Here is a 24,341-nt window from a genome sequence, read left to right as displayed (position 1 = left end):
CACACTCCGATCCGTAGAACGCCAGTTTTCTTTCTCCTGATAATGACGTCCTCCTGAGTAGTCCCCGCTCGGAGATCCGAATGGGGGACTATTTTACCTACGGAATATTTTACCCAAGAGGACGCCATCATCAGTTAACCATACAGTAAAGCTGCATGCCCTCGGGAAAAATTACGGCTGTAGTTTCCCCTTGCTTTCAACCATTCGCAGTACCACAACAGCAAGGCCGTTTTGGTTAGTGTTACAAGGCCAGATCAGTCAATCATCCAGACTGTTGCCCCTGCAACTACTGAAAAGGCTGCTGCCCCTCTTCAGGAACCACACGTTTGTCTGGCCTCTCAACAGATACCCCTCCATTGTGGTGCACCTACGGTACGGCTATCTGTATCGTTGAGGCACGCAAGCCTCCCCACCAACGGCAAGGTCCATGGTTCATGGGGGGGAGGGGGATGTTAGGTTACTGCACTCAAAATATAGTGCAGGCCATCAGCCAAATGTAGTATGTGCTACCCATTTATCCATAACAAATTCAAATATCTGAGGCCTGAAACGGTATCAAAGTGTTTGATCTTCAAGTTTTAGTGTGGACTTCAGTTTCGACACTAGCCCACTTCACTACAAAAATTGCAGCCAGTTTTCGACAGAGGCACAAAGGACATATGTGCACCAAATTGGGTTGGTTTCGATGATAAACCCTTACACATCCTCCATACAGTCTGGATCGCTCCTCACATGATTTCCTTGTTTTTGGAGCTGTGAAGAAAGATAATTAGTGGCTGTCGATGTGCATCCAATGAAGAGTTGCATGCCTGGGTACAATCACGGTTTCGTAGGCAACGGCAAACATTTATCCTTGAAGGCATTGAGTATCTTGTCTCACAGTAAAGTTATGGTGATTACTTTCGAAATAAGAAACAGATTGCTAGTTTTTTTCCCATATGGCTTACTTTCATTTGATTGCTCCTGACAATTAGATAGCAGAGAAGAACAAGAAGAACTGGCATTATTCCATGTACACCTGGATAATAATAATAAAGGAAGTCTTGTGGGTAGCTGCTATAGCAAAAAACAGTCACAGAATGAACTAGATCATGCCTTCTGTTCTGGTCACACTTGTCATATCCCTGTGCTACCTTAAGTGCCAATTATCACAGTCAATTGCAAGTGACACTTGCGGCCACCATCCTAATTGTATTGATCCATTTTACTTGTCTTTCTGTGTGACTGAAGCTAGTGGCAAAATTATACAAAAAAGTGGTAACACTACTGCGACCTGGCAAAGCTAACCCAGTAACACATCTTAATAGCAGAACAAGAGATCCATCCAGCACAAAACCACGTGGCTGTAGCTGTGACAGCCATACTGCAAGCACAGATAGTGATGAACTGAGGTGATCCCCCTCATCCCTTTTCTTTCATCTTCAACAATGCTGACTATGGCTCTGTTGTTCTTTTCTAGATCTAACCAATATAAAATATAACCATTTGTAATTTTTATATTAAGAAGTATTAAACGAGTCTTTTTTAGTCAATTAATCCAAGTCTGTTAAATATCGGATATTTCTCTGATCTTAACAGTGATGTGGCATAGAAAGTTGTTGCCCCTACATCATATTAGAAACCAAGAGTTGGTTGCATCCAAAAGTTTTCAGAAAATGACTGTACATAAACTACAAGACATAGACAATAATGGCATTTATCAGTAGATAGAGCATCTCTCCATGTTTCAATTTGTAATATGCACTGTGGTGTAGTTGCAAAGTGCTCTAGTAGAGGACAGCGACAACAGAACTTCTTGTTTAAGGCAACAACGCATGCGTTTCGTATCTTTCAATTGGTAAATATGAGTCTCTTGTGTTGGTTCAGAGATGATTTCAATTTTGTACTGATATCAGGTAAAAGCTTGGACACACAAAAAAATCCATGGATGGTACAATGGCTCTCTTCTTTTTCGGTGGCATCTGCCATACCCTGACTTAACTCCATGTAATTTCTTCTTATGGGGTTGTCAAAGAATGTGTATTCTTTGGGATTTAATTTGGAACGGTGGTGAGGAACAATAATTAATGAGGTCACTTGTATCGACCATGAAGTGTTGCGACATGCACGGCAAGAGCTTCACTATCATACTGACGTTCATCTTGTCACAAACAGTGCCCATATTCAAAACCTGTAACAGGAGTTGAAAACTTGGAGAGATGCTCTACCCACTAATATGTTTCTATCTTTTGTACGTCTTATAGTTTTTACACGGTTGCCTCCTGAAACGCTGCAGATACTTGTGAATAGCCCTGTGTTACAGTCTACAGAAGGTGGAGTGATTCTAGCAACATGCAAAAACTCACAATCTAGTGTATTCCAAAATGAATTTGACTGCATAATCATTTGAACAAGGGTCAGTAGACTCTGAAAAATAATGACAGTATACTGTGAGCCACCATTATTCATACGAGTCACTTGAGAAGCCATTCAAAGATAAGACTTAACTTGATAACACACAAGTATCCAGAACCTATGATAGTATTAAGGGGTGATACAGGTGAATGTGTAGATTTCATGTTCTTAGATTTCTGAACCTATACATTGTACAAAACTGTCGGATAAGGTTGACAAATGCATAAATAACTGAACCGTATCCGCGTAGAAGACACACTGATCAACCAGAACATTATGACCAGCTATCCACCTTTGAAATGGGCAATGGCGGTGACCCATCATGGCATAGGACCAATGAGGCTTTGGTAGGTCACTGGAGGGAGTTGGCACCACATCTGCACACGAGTTACCTAATTCCCATAAATTCGGGGAAAGGGGTCAATGACCTCTGACACCACATTCAATCACATACCAGATGTGTTTGATCAGGTTCAGATCTGGTGAGTTGGAGGGCCAGCACATCAACAGAAACTTGCCAGGGTGTTCCTTGAACCACTCAATCATACTCCTGGCCTTGTGACATGGCACATTATCTTGCTGAAAACTGCCATGGCCATTGGGGAAACATGAACATCATGAAGGGGTTCATGTAATCAGCAGCCTGTGTACAATACTTCTTGGCCATAATGGTGGCTTGCACAAGCTCCACTGGGCCCATGGATGCTAACATGAATGTTCCCCAGAGCATAATGGAGTCGATGCCAGCTTTTCTCCTTCCTGCCATGCAGGCATCAAGGAGCTGTTCACACCCTCCCACTGGCATGATGAAGACTGTATTGGGATTCATCAGACCATGCGATGCCCTGCCACTGTGCCAATGTCCAGTGTCAATGATCCGTGCCCATTTCTGTCAGGGTTGCCGATGTTGTCTTGTTAACATTGGCATATTCATGGGTCGTTGGCTGCAGAGGCCCACCATTAGGGGTGTTGGGTGCACTTTGTATTCAAACATACTTGTACTCTGCCCAGCATTAAAGTCTGATGTTAGTTCTGCCACAGTTCACTGCTTGTTCTCTTTTACCAATCTGCCCAGCCTACAATGTCTGACATCTGTAATGAGGGGTGCCGTTCAACCCCATGACATCTGGATGTGGTTTCACCACGTCTTGAAGACACACACCACAGCACACCCGTCAAGTCGTGCAATTTCCGAAATGTTTGTGCACAGCCTCTGGGCCATCACAATCTGCCCTTGGTCAAACTCAGCCAGATCGTGCACATTCCACATTCTACACATGGACAGCACACTCACTGATACTACATGCACTGTGCATGTGTTGGACTCACAGTCATTCCTCACCAGGTGATGCTGCTACCGCCTAGACAGGTTTATATTGGTAGAAGGTCAGTGGTCATAATTTTCTGGTTGATCAGTGTAAGTAGGAAATTGCTGTAACTTGGCTCTGAGCACTATGGGACTTAACATCTGAGGTCATCAGTCCCCTAGAACTTAGAATACTTAAACCTAACTAACCTAAGGACAGCACACACATCCATGCCCGAGGCAGGATTCGAACCTGTGACCGTAGCGGTTGCGCGGTTCCAGACTGTAGTGCCTAGAACCACTCCGCCACACCGGCCAGCGCTGTAATTTGTCACACAACTGAAATACTGAAGAGTATTGCTCAAAAATGAAAATAGGATAAACATGTAAAATCAGCAGTAAAGAAGGTGAGTGGAACAATGGAAAATCCTGGATGGAATGATAGCAATAATATGAAAAAGATAGCTTGCTACTCACTACAACTGAAGGGGCACTGACTCACAGACAGGTACAATGAAAAAGAGTGCTAAATACATAAGCTTTCAGCCAAAAGGCCTTCTTTGGAAACAGAAAACACACACACACACACACACACACACACACACACACACACACACACACACACACACACACAGTCAACAAGCACAACTCATGCACATGACCACTGTCTTTGACCCCATTAGTCTATTAATTGTGCCTGTCTGTGACTCAGCACCTCATATACATATGGTGAGTATCAATCTATCTTTTGCATATTATTGATGGTGAATGGAAAACAGATTTGTTGAAAGTGTTCTGTGAAACTCCAATACATGCATGCTTAAAGGAAACAGCATATAAAACGTCAGTGTGAAGAAGTCTATTGCGAATTTATTAGTCTGAAGTATAGCCTCATATGGAAGTGTAAGATGGGTGATAAAACAGTACAGATATAAAGAGAATGGCAGCTTTCAAAATACTGGGTACACAGGAATGTTAGATGGGTAGATGGAAATAGTTCATTTGGTGTTATAGTAAGCAGATCCAAGTGGATGCAGGTTGCAATACTTATGCAAAGGAAAAAGACCTACACATGATAGATTAGCAAGGGGAGCACCAAACCCGTCTTTGGAGTGAACAACAACAACAGCAGCAGCAGCAGCAAGCAGCAACAAAAATATTCCTTGTATTTAAAAACTCAAACTAACCAAACTGTGGTTTTGCAAATTCCAATAGTGGCAACATGCATGTAGAATAGACACCATCTCTAGAATTTTATACAGCAGGCCTTAAATCTTTTCTTCTTTTTCCATGTAAGTAAAACAATAAAAAATGACATGTGCCTTTTCTCAAAAATCCTAATTTGTGTACAATATGTAATTTTAAAGTACTATGATATGCAGCATAACTGATATAAACTCATAAAAAATAACAAGAATATAAGAACACAAAGAAAAACTTGTCACTCATACTGTAAAACATTTCTTAATAAAGAAACTTTCATATACAAGGAAAAATAATTCTCTTATGGCAGGTCATAGAAGAAACTACATTCTGATAAAAACATTTACTTATTTTCTCAAAAATAATGTTCAAGACACAGAAACAAAAACTCGAGGTGAAGTGAGCAAAAGTCTTAACTATGAAAATTAATTATCATTCCAATCTGCTATTTATCTATAGAAAGTTCATCAGCAGTCATATTTCATTTAGTTGACATTTCATTTTGCACTTTCACAATAGTTTTCTCTTCTGTTTACTGTAAGCATAACTCAGTATCTCAAAAAGCCATCCTCATCTTATTATGACATCAATACAGCACCCAGCCGATGTTCACTTCAGATCCTGAAAATTAAAAACAGATACTGCTTCTACTATATATAGTATAGAAGGAGACAGTAGAAACAAAGAAGAAATGTGTTTATGTATTATGTACCAGGGAATTCATATAATGAAAACTTATGAATGAGATACAATATTTGGCATGACAAAAGGTAATTAATGCAGACAGGTCACATAGTTTAAAGAAGCAATTGCTAGCAGTGGTGCATACATCTATATTTCAAGGATGAATTCATCTCCAACAACTGAGTTACAGGAATCAACCCTTTTTAAAAGTGCACATCTCTGCACTAACTAAGTTTATTGCCTTTCTTCATGTCAATTTTTAGAAGGGAATTACATGCATAGCACCATGGCTTTGTTAAGTAAGTAATTTTTGCAATCAGTGAGAAACACAATGAAAGAAAAATGAAATAATTCTCACCTAGCATGTCAGGTCTCACACTCTTTGTTAAATAACTTGTACTGCGAATTTCTGTTTTCTCCCTCCAAAACCTGGAAGGGAATATCTGTTCTTTATTCTTCCATTTTAATAATTTACATAACAATAAAAAGGCTGGGAGATGAAGTATGCATGGAATTTTGATCACTGTTTAAGAAAAAGATTTGTATCATAATGTGATAAAAAACAAGTAGAATGTTAATGTAAGACTTCATTCATAACTGTTCATATGAGATGGAAATAATGGATGTTAAACACACATCTAATAAAAGAGGTTCCATAGCTGAAACTTATTTTATACTTTACACAAGCAAATTGTTACTGTTAATTAACATAATTAATGAAGACAGGATTGTAAAGGCGGACCACCATAATGTCTTGTCATAACAAAAATTAACTGCTTTCTAAATGCAAAAAAGTATGTTTTTGGCGAAGTAAGTATTTGCAGTACTCAGAAACTATTAATATTATTACAATCTGTACAAAAACAAAGTAAGTTTCAAACTGACTCACAATAAAGGCCAGAAAAAATACTACAAAATACAGATTGTTCAGGCGGATCTGTACTTCTTCAGTGCTTGCTTGCTATTTTCATTAGACATTTTCTAAGACAGCAGTTCACAAATTTTGTAGCTAAGTGACCAGGATTTGAAAAAAAAAAAAAAAAAAAAAGAGAGAGAGAGAGAGAGAGAGAGAGAGAGAGAGAGAGAGAGAGAGAGAGAGAGAGAGAGGCTGCAGGGTCCAGTAACTAAATATACTAATAAAAAATATAAATATGTGTGTGTGAGTAAATAAGCCTAATTAGTAAACATAGTGTACAAAATTATTTTAAAAAAATTTTATGATATTCGCTTAGCTGTCACAACTAGATGAAAACTTAAAATCAAAGGGTCAGGGTTAAAAAGGTCTCAGTGGGATTTTTGACATTGTCTGTCACCCGCGACAGAATCAGTATCTGGATCAAAACTGGTTAATTTTAACCTCAAATCACTATCTACATTCAAGATATTCCTGTGCTTACTTTTCAGAAAAATAAAGCTGAAAAGGCTCATTAACATAGATAGTTTATCAAAAAGCCCTTCAAATGTCCCTCTGAACATTAATTTAGCACTAGCCCCACAGGGACCAAACGAAGTTGTCTGGTGGCTAATGCCCTCAACTCACATTCTAGAGACCTGTGTCCAATTCTCGGATTGGCCACCTAGATATCAGTTTTCTTTGATCATCCAAGTCACTCCATGGAAGTGCCTGGATAGTTCCTTAAAAGGGCCCTGGCTGCTTCCATCCCCTCAAGTAGCAAGAAATCCGAGCAAAGCTTCATCTTTCATGATTTTGCCATGGACCAGATGCAAAACAGCTAACGCCCTTCCTTCCTTCTTGTGTCAGGGTATTAAAAATGGAAAATTCAACCAAGTCGTTCTTATGAACAGTTGTGTCCAAGAAACTACCACCTTAAAAAAATTGCAGATTGTGGCACTTGTGTGTTTAACCATGAGCAACCAGCCAACACCACAGGCGAATCCTGTAGCACAGTCTGGAGACGTGTAGACTTTCAGCCACCTGGTGGCAGAAGATATTTGTTATTTTCAACATATAAAAAGCTGGCAGTCTGTCTTAGCAGCTTCTTTTGGTTTATTCTTTGTGTGTGTGTGTGTGTGTGTGTGTGTGTGTGTGTGTGTGTGTGTGTGTGTGTGCGAGGGGGGGGGATATCTTATTTCATTCTGTACTTGCTGACCAACAACTGACACGCAAAACCCCTGAAGCTACTGGTAATTTTTATCTGGACTCTTGGCCAGTGTTTACGGCCCAATTCCATGCTGCACACAGCCCAAAAGTGGGCCGAGGCCCATGGTTGTGAGTTGCTGCTGTATGGAACAAGAATCTACTACTGAGATGTTGCATTGGTGCAGGACTTCACAAATACATGCTACTTCTATAATGCTACACTTCATGTGGAAAAGGAGGAAGAGAATAAAGAATGCAGACTGACAGATTGTGCAATATCACTTGCTCCACCCTAGCAACGACAAAAGAGTTTGTGCAGGTTGCACATTTGTGCCGCGTTTACACGTAATATTTTCATCTCGGTACTTCTTTTGCAGTAATTTATTACTTCTGAGTGCATCAGAATAATAGCAGATCGGATGATCTGCCACTTTTGATGGTTCACACAAAAACCAAATATCAAATTTGTCTGAGATTTAAACATTTTGAAAACACATTTCATTCAGTTTCAACACAATCTGTAGTCAGCCTTCGATAAACAAGGCCTCAACTTACAATGACAGAAAAAAATTGCAAAACAAAAAAAAAAAAAATTATGTACAGTAATGAAATTTTGGGAATACATTTATCTAGTTAACATAGTTGAGTGATTAACATTGCAAGATCACAGGTCAACGTAAGTGAGAGATAAGCCACTGCAAATGTGAAATGTTAGTACCAGTGTAAGCACCAGAATGTTGAATGCAAGGATGGAAACATGCGTGCATTTTGTTGTATGGGTGCTTGGAGTTCCATGCCTGTTGCACCTGGACAGTCACTACTGCACAGTTAATGCTATTTGTGGATGTTGCCAGAGATGTGATTTGATGATGTGCTGAATTGGAAACTGGTCTGGTGATCAAACAGGACAAGGCAACATGCAGACACACTGCAGAGCATGCTGGGTTACAACAGCAGTATATGGGTGAGTGTCATCCTGTTGGAAAACACCCCGTGGAATGCTGTTCATGAAGTGCAGCATGACAGGTCAAATCACTAGACTGACATACAAGTTTGGAGTCAGGGTGCATGGGATAACTACAAGAGTGCTCCTGCTGTCATGCGAAATCACATCCCACATCATAACTCCATATGTAGGTCCAGTGTGTCTAGCAAGCAGACAGATTGGTTGCAGATCCTCCTAGTCAATATACAGCCATCACTGGCTCCGAGGCAGAACCAGATTTAATCAGAAAACATAACACACCTCCACCCTGTTCTCCAAAGAGCTCCTGCTCGACACCACTGAATTTGCAAATGGCAGTGGTTTGAGGCGGTGAGAGGTACGCTACTGGACATCTGGCTTGGAGCCATCCCTGAATTAACCAATTTGTAACAGTTTTTTGTGTCACTGTGGTGCCAACTCTGGCTCAAATTGATGCTGCAGATGCAATATAATGTGCCAGAACCAAATGCCGAACACGATTGTCTTCCTTCTTGGTAGTGCCGCATGACTGTCCAGAATGCGGTCTTCTTGCGACCGTACATTCTCATGACCACTGCTGTCAGCATTTGTGAACAGTGGCTACATTCCTGCCAAGTCTTTCTGGAGCTTTGCAGAAGGAACTGCCTTCTTCTTGTAGCCCTATTACATGACCTTGTTCAAACTCAGTGAGGTGTTGATTATGGCAACTTTGTCACCTTACAGGTATTCTTGATTAACATCAACTCACCATATCCAGTCTCAAAGATAACTAACACTCATGACTCTTACAGCACGTATTTAAAGCAAACCTGCAACTGGTGTAAAATTTGAATAGACATCATCTTTCGGATGTAGAAACATACCTACCAACTTTTGTTTACGTTGCACAACTCCTCCTTGGTGCTGCATTTTTTTCCTGTCAGTGTATGCTATTATACAGTAATTAGACAAGACATTATAGCCACATGCTTAATTGCATGTTAGTCCATCTCCCAGTTGCAATACACCAGCATGGGATGGATTTGACAAGTCCTTGTTAGGTTTCTGGAGGTATATGACTCTTACTGCAGAACTACTTCAAGGGGTGGAGGATCATGCATTTATAACAGCAAAGGAACACAGTTCAAATCAAGACATGACCTCAGTACCGTAAGTGAAGAAAAACACTTTGAAATATCAGCTATTGAATTAACAGGGCTTGATATCACCAAGAAATTAATCATTTTGTGTGTGTATAGATCTCCCAGTGGTAGTGTGGACACTTTTTTCAATAAGTTAACAGAAGTTCTACATAAAGTCTCAAGTACAAAGGTCAACATAATTCTGTGTGGGGACATTAACATCAACACTAACATCATAAATGAATCCAGTAGCACCTTCATAAACATCCTTCAAAGTTTTGGCATGTTCCTATTGGTCAGTAGTGCAACATGGGTTACCACGACGACTTCATCAGCAACAGATCATGTGGCCACAAACACAGACAGGAAAAATGTGATGTAACTGTAAAAGATCTCGGACTATCAAACCATCTATGTCAAATAACAACAGTAAAGTCAGGCATTCCCTAAATTAAAAGCCTACAAATGACATCTATCAGAAATAAAAATAACAAATTTTTCAAAAGAACTAGAGAAACAAAGCTGGGATGAAGTGTATAAAGAAACCAATGTGAATATGAAATTCTCCAAATTATTTAAATTGAACATTTGAAGGGCATTTCCAAAAGTATGCATGTCTGTATCAACATCTCAAGAAAATGGTTCAAATGGCTCGGAGCACTATGGGACTTAACTGCTGTGGTCATCAGTCCCCTAGAACTTAGAACTACTTAAACTTAACTAACCTAAGAACGTCACACACATCCATGCCCGAAGCAGGATTTGAACCTGCGACCGTAGCGGTCGCGTGGTTCCAGACTAGCGCCTAGAACCACTCGGCCACTCCGGCCGGCTTCAACAGCTCACAAAAACAGTTGATAACAGCAGGTATTAAGAAGTCATCCCAAACACTTAAACAACTCAGTTCCATGAAAAAGATTTCCAATATCCAGAATTCTTACATTTCTATGATAGATACAAAAAGATCTCTAGGAAGGTGCCGATTGCTGCAAAAAAGTCATTTATTGACAAAATAATATATAATGCAGAGAATAAAAGCAAAGCAGTCTGGGATGTTATAAAAAAGGAAACGGGGGAGAGGCAAACAAATGCAGGATAACATATTGCTAAGGGAGGAGGATAATGTAATAAATGATCCACAGCACTTAGCGAACTATGTAAATGGGCATTTTTCATGTATTGCAGAGAAGTTACAGCAAAAATTCCCCCAAACAAATATAACACCTGTAAATAATGTTGCACTAAAACCAGGATGTTACGAAAAGGTACAGCCAAACTTTCAGGAAACATTCCTCACACACAATAAAAGAAAATATGTTATGTGGACATGTGTCCGGAAACGCTTACTTTCCATGTTAGAGCTCATTTAATTACTTCTCTTCAAATCACATTAATCATGGAATGGAAACACACAGCAACAGAACGTACCAGCGTGACTTCAAACACTTTGTTACAGGAAATGTTCAAAATGTCCTCCGTTAGTGAGGATACATGCATCCACCCTCCGTCGCATGGAATCCCTGATGCGCTGATGCAGTCCTGGAGAATGGCGTATTGTATCACAGCCATCCACAATACGAGCACGAAGAGTCTCTACATTTGGTACCGGGGTTTCGTAGACAAGAACTTTCAAATGCCCCCATAAATGAAAGTCAAGATGGTTGAGGTCAAGAGAGCGTGGATGCCATGGATTTGGTCCGCCTCTACCAATCCATCAGTCACCGAATCTGTTGTTGAGAAGCGTACGAACACTTTGACTAAAATGTGCAGGAGCTCCATCGTGCATGAACCACATGTTGTGTCGTACTTGTAAAGGCACATGTTCTAGCAGCACAGGTAGAGTATCCCATATGAAATCATGATAATGTGCTCCATTGAGCGTAGGTGGAAGAACATGGGGCCCAATCAAGACATCACTAACAATGCCTGCCCAAACGTTCACAGAAAATCTGTGTTGATGATGTGATTGCAAAATTGCATGCCGATTCTCATCTGCCCACACATGTTGATTGTGAAAATTTATAATTTGATCACGTTGGAATGAAGCCTCATCCGTAAAGAGAACATTTGCACTGAAATGAGGATTGACACATTGTTGGATGAACCATTTGCAGAAGTGAACCCGTGGAGGCCAATCAGCTGCTGATAGTGCCTGCACACGCTGTACATGGTACGGAAACGACTGGTTCTCCCGTAGGACTCTCCATACAGTGACGTGGTCAATGTTACCTTGTACCGCAGCAACTTCTCTGACACTGACATTAGGGTTATCGTCAACTGCACGAAGCATTGCCTCGTCCATTGCACGTGTCCTCGTCGTTCTAGGTCTTCCCCAGTCGCGAGTCATAGGCTGGAATGTTCCGTGCTCCCTAAGACGCCGATCAATTGCTTCGAACGTCTTCCTGCCGGGACGCCTTTGTTCTAGAAATCTGTCTTGATACAAACGTACTGCGCCACGGTTATTGCCCCGTGCTAATCCATACATCAAATGGGCATCTGCCAACTCTGCATTTGTAAACATTGCACTGACTGCAAAACCATGTTCGTGATGAACACTAACCTGTTGATGCTACGTACTGATGTGCTTCGTGCTAGAACTGTAGAGCAATGAATTGCATGTCAACACAAGCACCGAAGTCAACATTACCTTCCTTCAATTGGGCCAACTGGTGGTGAATCGAGGAAGTACAGTACATACTGATGGAACTAAAATGAGCTCTAACATGGAAATTAAGCGTTTCCGGACACATATCCACATAACATCTTTTCTTTATTTGTGAGTGAGGAATGTTTCCTGAAAGTTTGGCCGTACCTTTTTGTAACACCCTGTACAATGATGTCACTTTCAATCACAAAGAATGAATTCAGTAAAACGATTCAAAAACTAAAAAATAAAAAGTCAGTAGGCTTAGATGAAGTACCAGTGAGTGTACTGAAACAATGCATAGATATTATACAAGGCCCCTTAACAAATATAATAAATGAATCCTTCACATCAGGGACATTTCCAGAACAGTTATAACAGGCAAGAGTTGTACCTTTGCTTAAGAAAGGTAATGCAGAAGACATAGAAAAGTACTGGCCCATTTCCCTGCTGTCAGCATTCTCAAAAATAATAGAAAAAATGAAGAAAATTTGATGAATTACCTGAATAAATACAATCTTTTAAGAGAATCACAGTTTTGTTTCCAAAGTGGCAAAAATATGGAGTCAGCCATAGCAGAATTCACAAAAGTTGTACTTGATGCTCTTGATAAAGATGAGTGTGTCACAGGCATATTTTCGATCTTTCTAAGGTGTTTTATAGTCAACCACAAGATTCTATTAAATAAATTAGAAGCATTAGGAATATGAGGGGTAGCTAACAACTGGTTTCGGTCATACCTAACAGATAGGGTACAAAGAGTAGAGATAACACATACTTCAAATAGGTCCAAACATTTAGTAAAACACGTATCAGAACCAAAATACATTAATATAGGGATTCTGCAAGGTAGCATATTAGGACCATAATTGTTCCTGATATACATCAATGACTTTCCCAGTAGTGTTACTCATGGTGAAAAAAACCTCTTCGCTGATGACAGCAATATTATAGTCACTGAGAAAACGAGAACTCCTTGCCGAGAAAGCAAATGAAACTCTCAAGGAAGTTTATAATTGGTCAATAAGTAATAAAGTGACATTGAACATAAAGAAAACAAATGCCATGAATTTCAGTTTGAAGAGGACAAATTACAATGTTAAATTAAATGTAAATGGCACCTCTATAGACTGTGTAAAAAATGCAAAATTTCTAGGAATGAATATTGATTCTCAGTTGAAGTGGTGTGAACACACAAAGGTACTTGCAAATAGAATGCCATCAGCATGTTATGCTCTTAGAATCCTATCATCAGTGTGTAACATGCAGTGTCTTTTAGTTACATATTATTCATGGGTACACTCAATTCTTAGCTATGGCATTCTTTTTTGGGGAACAAATGCACAAAATATGAACACAATTTTCAAACTCCTGGAAAGAGCCATAAGAATAATAACCAAAAATACTAGACGAGCTCATTGTAAAGATCTGTTCAGAACACTGAGGATTTTAACTGCTCCATGTGAGTACATTACCAGTCAGTTGTACACATCAAAAATAACATTGGTAATTACTGCAAAAACAGCTCTGTCCATGACCATGCAACAAGAGATAGACTCAACTTACATTTACCAAGAAAAAATAAACATAAAACTCAAAACAGCATTTTCTACCAAGGAATAAAACTCTACAATAAATTACCAAAAGAGATTAAAGAAATTGCAAAAATACACTTATTTAAAAAGACAGCTAAAAAGTACCTGTTATGCAATACATTTTATACATTGAAGGATTACTTAGATAAAACAGAGTAGGGGTTTGGTAAAAAATGTCATACAAATATCCAACATTCCACATAACACCTTCACTGTATGTTTTTTTTCCTTCTTTCTTTCCTTCCTAGAAATACTTACCCCCAAGCTATGCATGGCACAATACTAACACCTCTTCCTCTTTCTGAGCTCAACATCTCACTCATTATGGAGGGATGCTGACTCAGTTTTTCAGGATAGCAAAAGGAAGTTGCAGTACAGAAAATGGCCCAGAGATCACCAGTGTGTGTGTGTGTGTGTGTGTGTGTGTGTGTGTGTGTGTGTGTGTGTAGTGAGTGAAGTGTTATGAAACAATGTGCATATAGTGTGTACAGTGACTGATAGTGAGATAGTTACGAAACAATGTGCGTATAGTGTGTACAGTGACTGATAGTGAGATATGAATGAACAATGTGGCATTAAATTATTTAATAAGTTATTTGTAAAAAAGTATTGTATACCAGGAGCAAATCTAATGATTGTCTCTAACTAGAAGTCTGTAAATATATGTGTAAACGAAATAGCTTATTTTAAATTGATCTAAATTTGTAAATACTTTGACATGTCCTATATCCTACTACTACTACTACTACTACTACTACTACTAAACACCTAAGTACATTCATGCAGTTGGCAGTGAGCATAAACAAATGAGAAATTAGGTTGCTCAAGGAGAGAGGAATGGCGTGGGGAAATAAGCTGTCTGCCGTGTAAGCAGGAGATCCTGGGTTCGAGTCATAGTCGGGGCACACATTTTCAACATGTCCCCAATGAAGTACATCAACGCCTGTTTGCGGCTAGGGTGTCCATTTAATTATCATTTCATTCCTAGCAAAGCTGCATCGTCATCTACGGTAACTGTTCTTTCGGGAACAGATACTACCGTCATATATAAATAAGCTTTCCCCTTCTTCGCACACAGTGGCCAGGCTACACACATGTTCTGTGTAGCTGCAAAATGGTCATAGTATGGGATCCCCTCTGGTGATGTGAGAGCTGTAATCAAACTCTGTGAGGGATGAAATTAGTCTCTTGACTTGTTTCAAAATAAGATAAGGAAACAATGAGCAATGCATAGAAAAACTGAGTACACAAAGCCTTCAGTAACAGCTACCGCGCAATTGCTTGAAGTTGGCAGTGACGGAATAGAGGCAGTTCAGGTCAGACCTGTACCAGTATCTTGGGCAACCCTAATTCAAAACACATGCCACCTTCAACTGCCACAATAAGTGTTTGGGCTGCACTAACATTTCAAACTTTTGTTAACGGACAAACATATGTTTTTCTTTTATGTAAGATGCTTAGTCCCACAGTTAAGCCCTACTTTGCCATATGTGGCTTGTATCTTAGAGAGACTATTCAACTGCTGACAGCTGAGGTTGCACAAGAACATAACTTACAAATGCAACCACAGTGACACATTGTTGTGTTCGAACTTATGTGTGCTTTTTATTTTGCAAACATATTCTCACACCCAAATTTTCAAAGTTGTGCAAAGACTGTCAACTTGTTTTAAATTTTCAGAAACAAAAAATTGTGAGCTTTACAAAATGAAAAAAACTACAGTGTTGATGAGTCACAACCGGCATCAGTGAACCCATACAAGTGCCTGGGTGCAACAGTTTGTATGGATACAAAATGGAACTATAACATAAGCTCAGTCATAGGTAAAGCAGGTGGCAATCTGCAGTTCATTGGTAGAATACTGGGAAAATGGAATCATTCCATGAAGGAGATTGCTTATATAATACTCATATGACTAATTCTACAATGCTGTTCAAGTATATGGGGGCCATACCTTATAAGACTAACTGGGAATATTGAACATATGAAGAGGTCAGTACGAACGGTCCAAGGTTTTTTTGACTAAACGGAGAGTGCATGCAGACGCTGTGAGACCCAAATCGACAGATGCCAAGTATCCTGCCAAAGCTTAATGTACTGTAACACGAGATTTTCTGAATAACATGTTCCACTATTAACATCTTAGGCTAACAACAGACAGTCGCAGAAGTTGAAAATATATTTTAGTAGCTAATAAGAGGAGTAATGTGAACACGGTGCATTAACAAGACACGATGATGATCGAACAATTGTACTTGCAATGGAGAGATTGTGAACATTTTGCCATTGCTGCTTGGAGATTATGTAGAGTCCAGAGAAGAAGAGGGCCGGATGACAATAGTTTCGCACCAGAACAAAAGAAGCTCGTTAAACAATGTCTGACTGACTTATTTACTCATCATATGAATGTCATATGATGGAATACCATGAAGAGACTAACTATGAGCACATTATAATAAATGATCTGTTCACTCTGTATTTTAATGAGTTATGAGAATAGTTACATAGAGAAGAGTTCTTTAAATTATGGCATCATGATTTTATAGTGAGTTGCTAGAAAGTCTGAGCTCTTACAGCCCATGACCTTCTGCAGGTGAAGACAAAGTGCAGTGGTCCAGTCAGTGGCACTGCCTGGCAGGCTCACAGCATAAAGGAAATACATGAAGCAAAGGATCCACACATGAAATTGTTTGGAGCACATTTACTCCAAGAACCCTCTATTAAAACACTTCTTAAAGTTTAAACTATAAGAATACATTTCAAAGTCAAAACCAGTCACATACTAAAATGCGCGCCCACACACACACACACACACACACACACACACACACACACACACACACCAGTCACAAGTATTTGGATGATGTAAAAGCTATCAGCACATTTAGGTATGTCCTGGCAGCAGCAGCACTTGTCTTTAACGAGCTTGTGTAGAGATAAGTAACAAATTTACTAGTAATAGATATTTAAGACAATATTAGATAGGAAATAGGTGTACTAGTGCATACTCTTAAGACAGGTATGGATAACCTTTGTTGACCCTTGGGCCTGATTTATATACTTACTTAAAGTTGCAGATTGCTTGGTTATGTGATGCAACAGCAGTACTGCAGCACATGATGTCAAAACTATAGCATCCATGACATTACTCGTTATGGGGTAAGACAATGATATGAATGGCACTCCTTCCCTGACATGCCAAGCCATGCCAACGAATTATGGCTCAAATCACACATTTTTGAAAGTACATTCATTTTATGTACACCACACCTTCAGATGTTTACATTTATTTCCACCTTCAGATGTTTAAATTTGTTTATGCATCACAGTTTCCTCACTTATGCTGCAAAATTCTACAATGCCACTAGAAAGAAACAATGTTCACAAAATGTAAATAAGTCTGAACATCTGAAGATAGGATGCCAGGCATCTTGAAATGTCATCAGGGAAAAATAAATTACCATAGAAACACCTGGTGGCAGCAGCTAATTCTTTATAAATTACCTTCAGTTTTAATATATGTGGGGTTCTGATATGTCCACAGCATATAAGAATTATCACTAATGTTAATACCAGAAATAACATAAAAACAAAATATGCACAGAAACACTTGCATGAAATTAACAACAAGTAACACGGAACTTTACGTGTGAACCTACAACAGATAACTAGTACTTCCACTAAATTATGATCCCTGTTGCTGTAATTCATACTGGCTGCAAACCCGAGGTGAGGCGAACACTGGTGGAAATATCTGAAAATGCATCTCGGCATTGTATAATTTGAATGTCTTGTTCTCCTCCCCCAAAATTTCTTCCACAGACTGGATTGAAACCAGCTATGGATTGGGTTTGGCCCATGGGCCATCCAATCACCCTCTAAGTCATCTACAAAAGTTTTCACTCTTTTATACACTGCCGAGAAAGAAAACCTGTAACTCCAAGAAGAGCTGTGTGACATAAATGAAAGCTGGTAGATATGTTTCTACATCTGAAACATGATGTCTGTTCAAATTTCACACCAGTTGCATAAGAGGTGCTAGTAACACTATTATGAGGATGTAAATCAGGTATGCTTTAAATACATGCTGTAATATACGTAAGTGTTGGTTACCTATCAGACTGGATGTGGTGAGCTGACAGTCAAGAATGCCTTTAAGGCAACAAAGATACCATTATCGACACCTCACGGAATTTGAACGAGGCTACAAAAAGATGGATGTTCCTTGTGTGATACTGCAGAAAGTCTTGGCAGGAATGTAGCCACTGTACATGGTTGCTAACAGCAATGGTCATGAGAATGTATGGTTGCAAGGCAAGCAGCTTCTGGATGGCCACATGGCACTACTGAGAGGGCAGATCATGGTGTTCGGTGTGTGGCTCTGGCACATCATACCGCATCTGCAGAATCAATTTGAACAGCAGTTGGTGCCAAAGTGTTACAGCGAACAGTTACAAATCAGTTACTTTAAGGACAGATCCAAGTCATATGTCCTGTAGTGTACATTCATCGACTTAAACCCACTGTCATTTGCAACTTCAGTGGTGTCAAGCAGGAACCCACTGGAGGGCAGGGTGGAGATCTGCTACTCTTCCTGATGAAAGCTGGGTCTGACTCGGCGCCAGTGATGGCTGTGTGATGGTTACAAGGAGGTCATACCTCAACTGCAAAACTGTGCGTCAGTCTGGTGATTCGACCTGCCATGTCGCCATTCATGAGCAACACTTCAAGAGGTGTTTACCAACAGGAAACACTCACCCATATACCACTGTTATAACCCAACATGCTCTACAGAGTGTAAACATGTTGCCTGGCCTACTTTGTCACCAGATCTGTCTCCAATTAAGCACATATGGGACATAACTGGGGGATAACTCCAGCATCATCCACAAGCAGCATTACCCATTGATGTACTGAGCAACTAAGTGTAACAGGTATGGAACTCCATCAAAGAAACTGTCATCTGGCACATGTACAACACAATGCATGCACATTTGCATGCTTTTATTCAACAGTCTAGCATTTACACCAGTTATTAATGTACCAGCATTTCACATTTGCAATGACTTACCTCTCACATACACCAACCTGTGGTCTTTCAATGTTAATCACTCAAATATGTAATGTAGACAAGTAAGCTCTTGGCCAAGAAAAATGTATTCCCGAAATTTTATTACTCTACATTAATTACTTTCTGGTGTTGCAATTTTTTCCATCACTGTATGTATCACAACGGAGAATAGTTCATAAAGAAGGAAAATTTAAATTTCCTGGTTCAGAAAAGTTGCATAGTACTTTGTGTGAGTTTTTCAGTTTATTCAGTATTCTAAACAGTGACAAATGCTTGACTTGCCAGAGGACTGTTAGTTCCATGGTGTGGTGTGATGGTCAGTGTAGCTTTTTCCATCAGAGAGACTGTAGTGTTGTGGGAAATGGGGAAATAAATAAGGCTCGGCAGTGGTATTGCAGGATATGCAGAAAAGATAAAAAAAAAAAAAACAGTGAAACAGTAGGTGAACATTGTGCAGCTCTTCATGCTGAACTAGATAAGGCAAGGAAAGATCTGGAGAGGTTAACAAGGGAGAAGGGTAAAGAGTGGTAGGAAGTGGCTACACCTAACAGTGGGCACAGGCACAGGACTTTCTGTGTTGAAGTTAATGTGGAAACCACATTTGACTTGTTGCCCCAGTTAGAAATGCTGAGTCTCATGCAGGTGTAGCTGTAGCAGTAGAAGGAGCACAACAAACAATGAAAATAATTTGAGAAAGAAAGAGATACAAAAATCTCTGAAAAGAAAGAAAATGTTATTAGGTAGTTCACTTGGTACAGAAGATGGGTCATAAACCTTTTTGAAAATAGTGTTTGTCTTGGTCAGGTAATATACACTGAAGAGCCAAAGAAACTGGTACACCTGCCTATTATCGTGTAGAGCCCCACGCGAACATGCAGAAGTGCTGCAACATGATGTGACATGGACTCGCCTAATGTCTGAAGTAGTGCTGGAGGGAATTACCACCATGAATCCTGCAAGGCTATCCACAAATCCGTAAGAGTGTGATGGGTGGAGATCTCTTATGAACAACATGTTGCAAGGCATCCCAGATATGCCCAATAATATTCGTGTCCAGGGAGTTTGGTGGACAGCGAAAGTGTTTAAATTCAGATGAGTGTTCCTGGAGCCACCCTGTAGCAATTCTGGACATGTGGGGTGTCGCATTGGCTTTCCAGAATTGCCCAAGTCTGTCGGAATGCACAATGAACATGAATGGACGCAGGTGACCAGATAGGATGCTTACGCATGTGTCACCTGTCAAGAGTCGTATGTAGATGTATCAGGAGTCCTGTATCACTTCAACTGCACTTGCCCCAAACCATTACAGAGCCTCCACCAGTTTTTGAATAGTCCCCTGCTGACATGCACGGTCCATGGATTCACAAGGTTCTCTCCACACCTATACACATCCATCCACCCGATACAATTTGAAACAAGACTCATTCGACCAGGCAACATGTTTCCGGTCATCAACGGTCTAATGTCAGTGGGACACGCCCAGGCAAGGTTCTAAAGCTTTGTGCTGCGCAGTCATCAAGGGTACACAAGCAGGCTAGTGGGCCTTCAGCTCCAAAAGCCTATATCGACAATGTTTCGTTGAATGAATCGCAAGCTGCCACTTGTTGATGGCCCAGCATTGAAATCTGCAGCGATTTGGGAAAGAGTTGCATGATGGAACGATTCTCTTCAGTTGTCATTGGTCTGGTTCTTGCAAGATCTTTTTCTGACCCCAGCAATGTCGGAGATTTGATGTTTTACCGGATTCCTGATATTCATGGAACACTCGTCAAATGGTCATACAGAAGAATCCTCACTTCATCACTATCTTGGAGATGCTGTATCCCATCGCTCGTGTGCTGACAATAACACCAAGTTCAAATTCACTTAAATCTTGATAATCTGTCACTGTAGCAGCATTAACCGATCTAACAACTGCGCCAGACACTTGTTGTCATATATAGGCAATACCGACCACAGTGCCATATTCTGCCTGTTTACAGATCTCTGTATTTGAATATGCATGCCTATAACAGTTTCTTTGGTGCTTTAGTGTAGGATATAGTGTCATCATGTAAAGATTTTCCAAAGGAAGATAGGGCTGGTTAATGATACTGACATTGATTCCATGTATTCTATAAAGTAAAAAATTGATAAGGCTTTCATGGCCACTTGTTGGCAAATTGCCTGTTGTATTCTGTCTCGGGTTCTTCTGCTGAAATTTGTTTGATGATTTTTCTAAGGTTTTGCCAGCATGAATGGCTGGCATTGCCAAAGCTTCACCCTCATTTTCTGGTAGCGGACTAAAAAGTGACCTCGTAAGGACAGCATCAGCAACAAAATATACCAGTGTGGGATCTGTGTCTGTTTTATGGGATTTATGTCTGTTTTGGGATGCCATGATTGACAACACTTTAATTCTTTATCAGGAGAGTTAATTTGGAGTTGGAAAAGCTGTTTGTGTTAGGTATGGGGTGTAACACTGGTTTTAGTTTTGCTGATACTATCATAGCTTCATACTTCTGTAGAGTGGATATCGATAGAGGAGCAGCTGCTGCATTTATTTGAAACTACATTAAATTCAAGAACAATGACATTAATAAATTCTGCCTGGAGTCGCATGTAGAAGCATGTGCAACAGAAGTAAAATTCCATAACAGATTCTTTATAACAGTCCCATATACCAACACTGCAAGAAATTATAATCTGTTCATCAATTGTCTAGAAGCTCTATTGTTGTATTTAACAGTAAAAAGCACTGAAACTGTGGTTGCTGGTTATTTTAACATAGATTTTATTCACAACTCTTCCAATAAACATTTATTACAGTCAGTAACACCATCACTCAACCCAATTCCTACAATAAACTTTCCAACTACAACAGCTAGATGCTCTAAGGTGGTCACAGATCAAAGAAACAAAATCATATCACAAAACCAATAATTAACAGCTTTTCAGACAATGACATAAAGTGCTATGCTCTAGGTGTAAATACTGAGCTGACTAAAAAGTCTATTAAATCTGAGTACAAGATAGGTGTAAATACTGAGCTGACTAAAAAGTCTATTAAATCTGAGTACAAGATAGTAGTTGATCTACCAAAAATTGAGTACTTTAGGAAACGGTTCAGAGTTATGAACTGATGAGATGTTTACAGAGCTTGTGACATTAATGAAAAGCACAATAACTTCATTAATGAAGTTATTACATAATTTGAAAACTGTTTTCCTCCAAAATTAGTTCAGATTAAACAAAAACATGGATTACTCAAGGAATAAAGGAATCTTCTATAACAAAAAGAAAACGATCAGTCAGGAACTGTTCCAACATTGATGATTTAGCTCATTACTAGGAATACAGTAGGCTATTAAGCAAAGTAATCCAGACATCTACGCCAATGCACTGTAAGACGAACACTGGAACGTCACGCAAAAATATAGGGTATAGCGGAAGAGGAGATTGATAGAACTACAAAGAAACTGGAGCAGTTTAAGAGTAGATGACACATTGGTAACAGATGGGTGTAGTGTGGCAAATATCTTTAACAAGTATTTTATATCTGTTCCTGATAGACAGTGTGAGATGGCTAGGGTCAGTAAGTAATGCCCAAGAATACCTGAGACTAGCCTTTACAAGTAACTTCTTCAACACAAGTAACATCCATAATAAATTCTTTATAATCAAAGCATTCTAGTGGTTATGAAAAATGTCAACAACTTTAATTAATGTGTGTTCTTGTGAGTTAAGTAAAATTTTAAGTTATTTGTACAACCAGTGTTTTATCTCTGTAGCATTTCCTGACGTGCTGAAACACACTGACATGGAACACCTTTTCAAAAAAGGGAATAAAGAAATGCCACCCTATTAAAGACCAATTTCACTTTTGTCACCATTCTTGAAAATTTGAGAAAAGGTAATGTACAGACAGCTTCTTACCTATCTGACCATGAATAACATACTGTCAAAGACAGAGTTTGGGTTTCTGAAAAGTTCAGATACTGAGAAGGCTATTTACACATACAGCGAGAAAGTGCATCTGACTGCATGAACTACAACATCCTTTTAAGTAAACTGGAATACTATGGTGTCACTGGCAGTGCTGCAAAATAGCTCATGCCATATCTTGAAAACATATGGTGTCACTGTGAGAGACTAGTTAATCAGTTAACTAAGCTATCAGTCATCATTGGATTGGGAAGTAATCACATGTGGTGGCCCACAAGCATCCATCTTGGGGCCACTGCTTTTTCTTGTGTACATTAATGACCTCCCATTAGTTACACTGCCAGACACAAACTTTGTTTTGTTTGCAGATAATACAAGTATTGCAATACATAGAAAGTCCAGTAACGTTTTAGAAAGGCCCACTAATGCTATTTTCATGAACATTAACAACTGGTTTATAGCCAACTGAATGCCAATGAATTTTGGAAATATCCACTAGTACATGCAATTCAGAAAATTTAAGAGTATACCACCCAGCATATGCATAAATATGAGAAAGTTCAGACTGAAAAAATTGACAGTAGTAAATTTCTGGGATTACAACTTCGTAAGAAGCTCAGTCAGAAGGAGCACACCATAGAACTACTGAAATGTCAAAACAGTTTCTTATTTGCAGTGTAAATGTTATCGGGCACAGGTGAAATAAAATAAAAAAGCTGGCATACTTCGTTTACTATCATTCCATAACGTCATTGCACCATATTTTGGGGTAACTCTTCAAGCCAAACAATAGTTTCCTGAGTCCAAAAACATGTAACACATATTATTTGTATTGTAAATTCATGTACACACTGTAGAAGCCTGTTCAAGGAACTGAGGTACTAACTGTAGCTACTATTCTTTAATGAAATTTGTTACAAATAATAGTTCCTTTCCAATAAACTGCTCAGTTGACAAAATCAGTACAAGGAACAAGAAAAACCTATACTTAAAGGCACTTATTTTACTCAAAAAATGGGTCCACTACTGAGAAAAACACATTTTCAACAATTTGTCAGCAACCATAAAAAGTTTAGTTAGAAATAAAGTTTGACATACTGAATGTATTATTTCTGTATTTTAATTAATATCACATAATATAAAACAAAACAAAAATCCAAAATGCTACACATCCCCAAGGATCTCCTCAATTTGTATTTATGGAACCAAGAATTCCTCTAACACAATCTAACCTACAACATTAAAATAGTTACTCATAATGTGAGTAGTCTCATTACTTATGTATCGAGTTTCTGTATACTGTTGAGCTACCTACCAAAGACAAAATAAATACT

The 24,341-nt window shown here is 39.3% G+C and overlaps 1 protein-coding gene across 2 annotated transcripts in view; it reads right to left on the bottom strand.

Annotated features, from left to right (window-relative positions):
- Positions 1-5,148: 5,148 nt before the first annotated feature.
- LOC126458052 (CDK5RAP1-like protein) overlaps positions 5,149-24,341 on the bottom strand; it is a 129,932-nt gene continuing 110,739 nt past the window's right edge. The window contains exons 10-11 of one of the 2 annotated variants that reach the window (XR_007585565.1): positions 5,946-6,016; positions 5,149-5,524 (exon numbers count right to left, since the gene is read on the bottom strand). The gene's annotated coding sequence lies outside the window, so the exon portion shown is untranslated. The remainder of the gene's footprint in view (positions 5,525-5,945; positions 6,017-24,341) is intronic. The other variant, XM_050094850.1, reaches the window with a different exon arrangement.

The sequence above is a fragment of the Schistocerca serialis genome, chromosome 2 (genome assembly GCF_023864345.2).
Source record: "Schistocerca serialis cubense isolate TAMUIC-IGC-003099 chromosome 2, iqSchSeri2.2, whole genome shotgun sequence".
In the NCBI taxonomy this organism is placed as follows: Eukaryota; Metazoa; Arthropoda; class Insecta; order Orthoptera; family Acrididae; genus Schistocerca; species Schistocerca serialis.
This window is presented reverse-complemented; position numbering and strand designations above follow the sequence as displayed.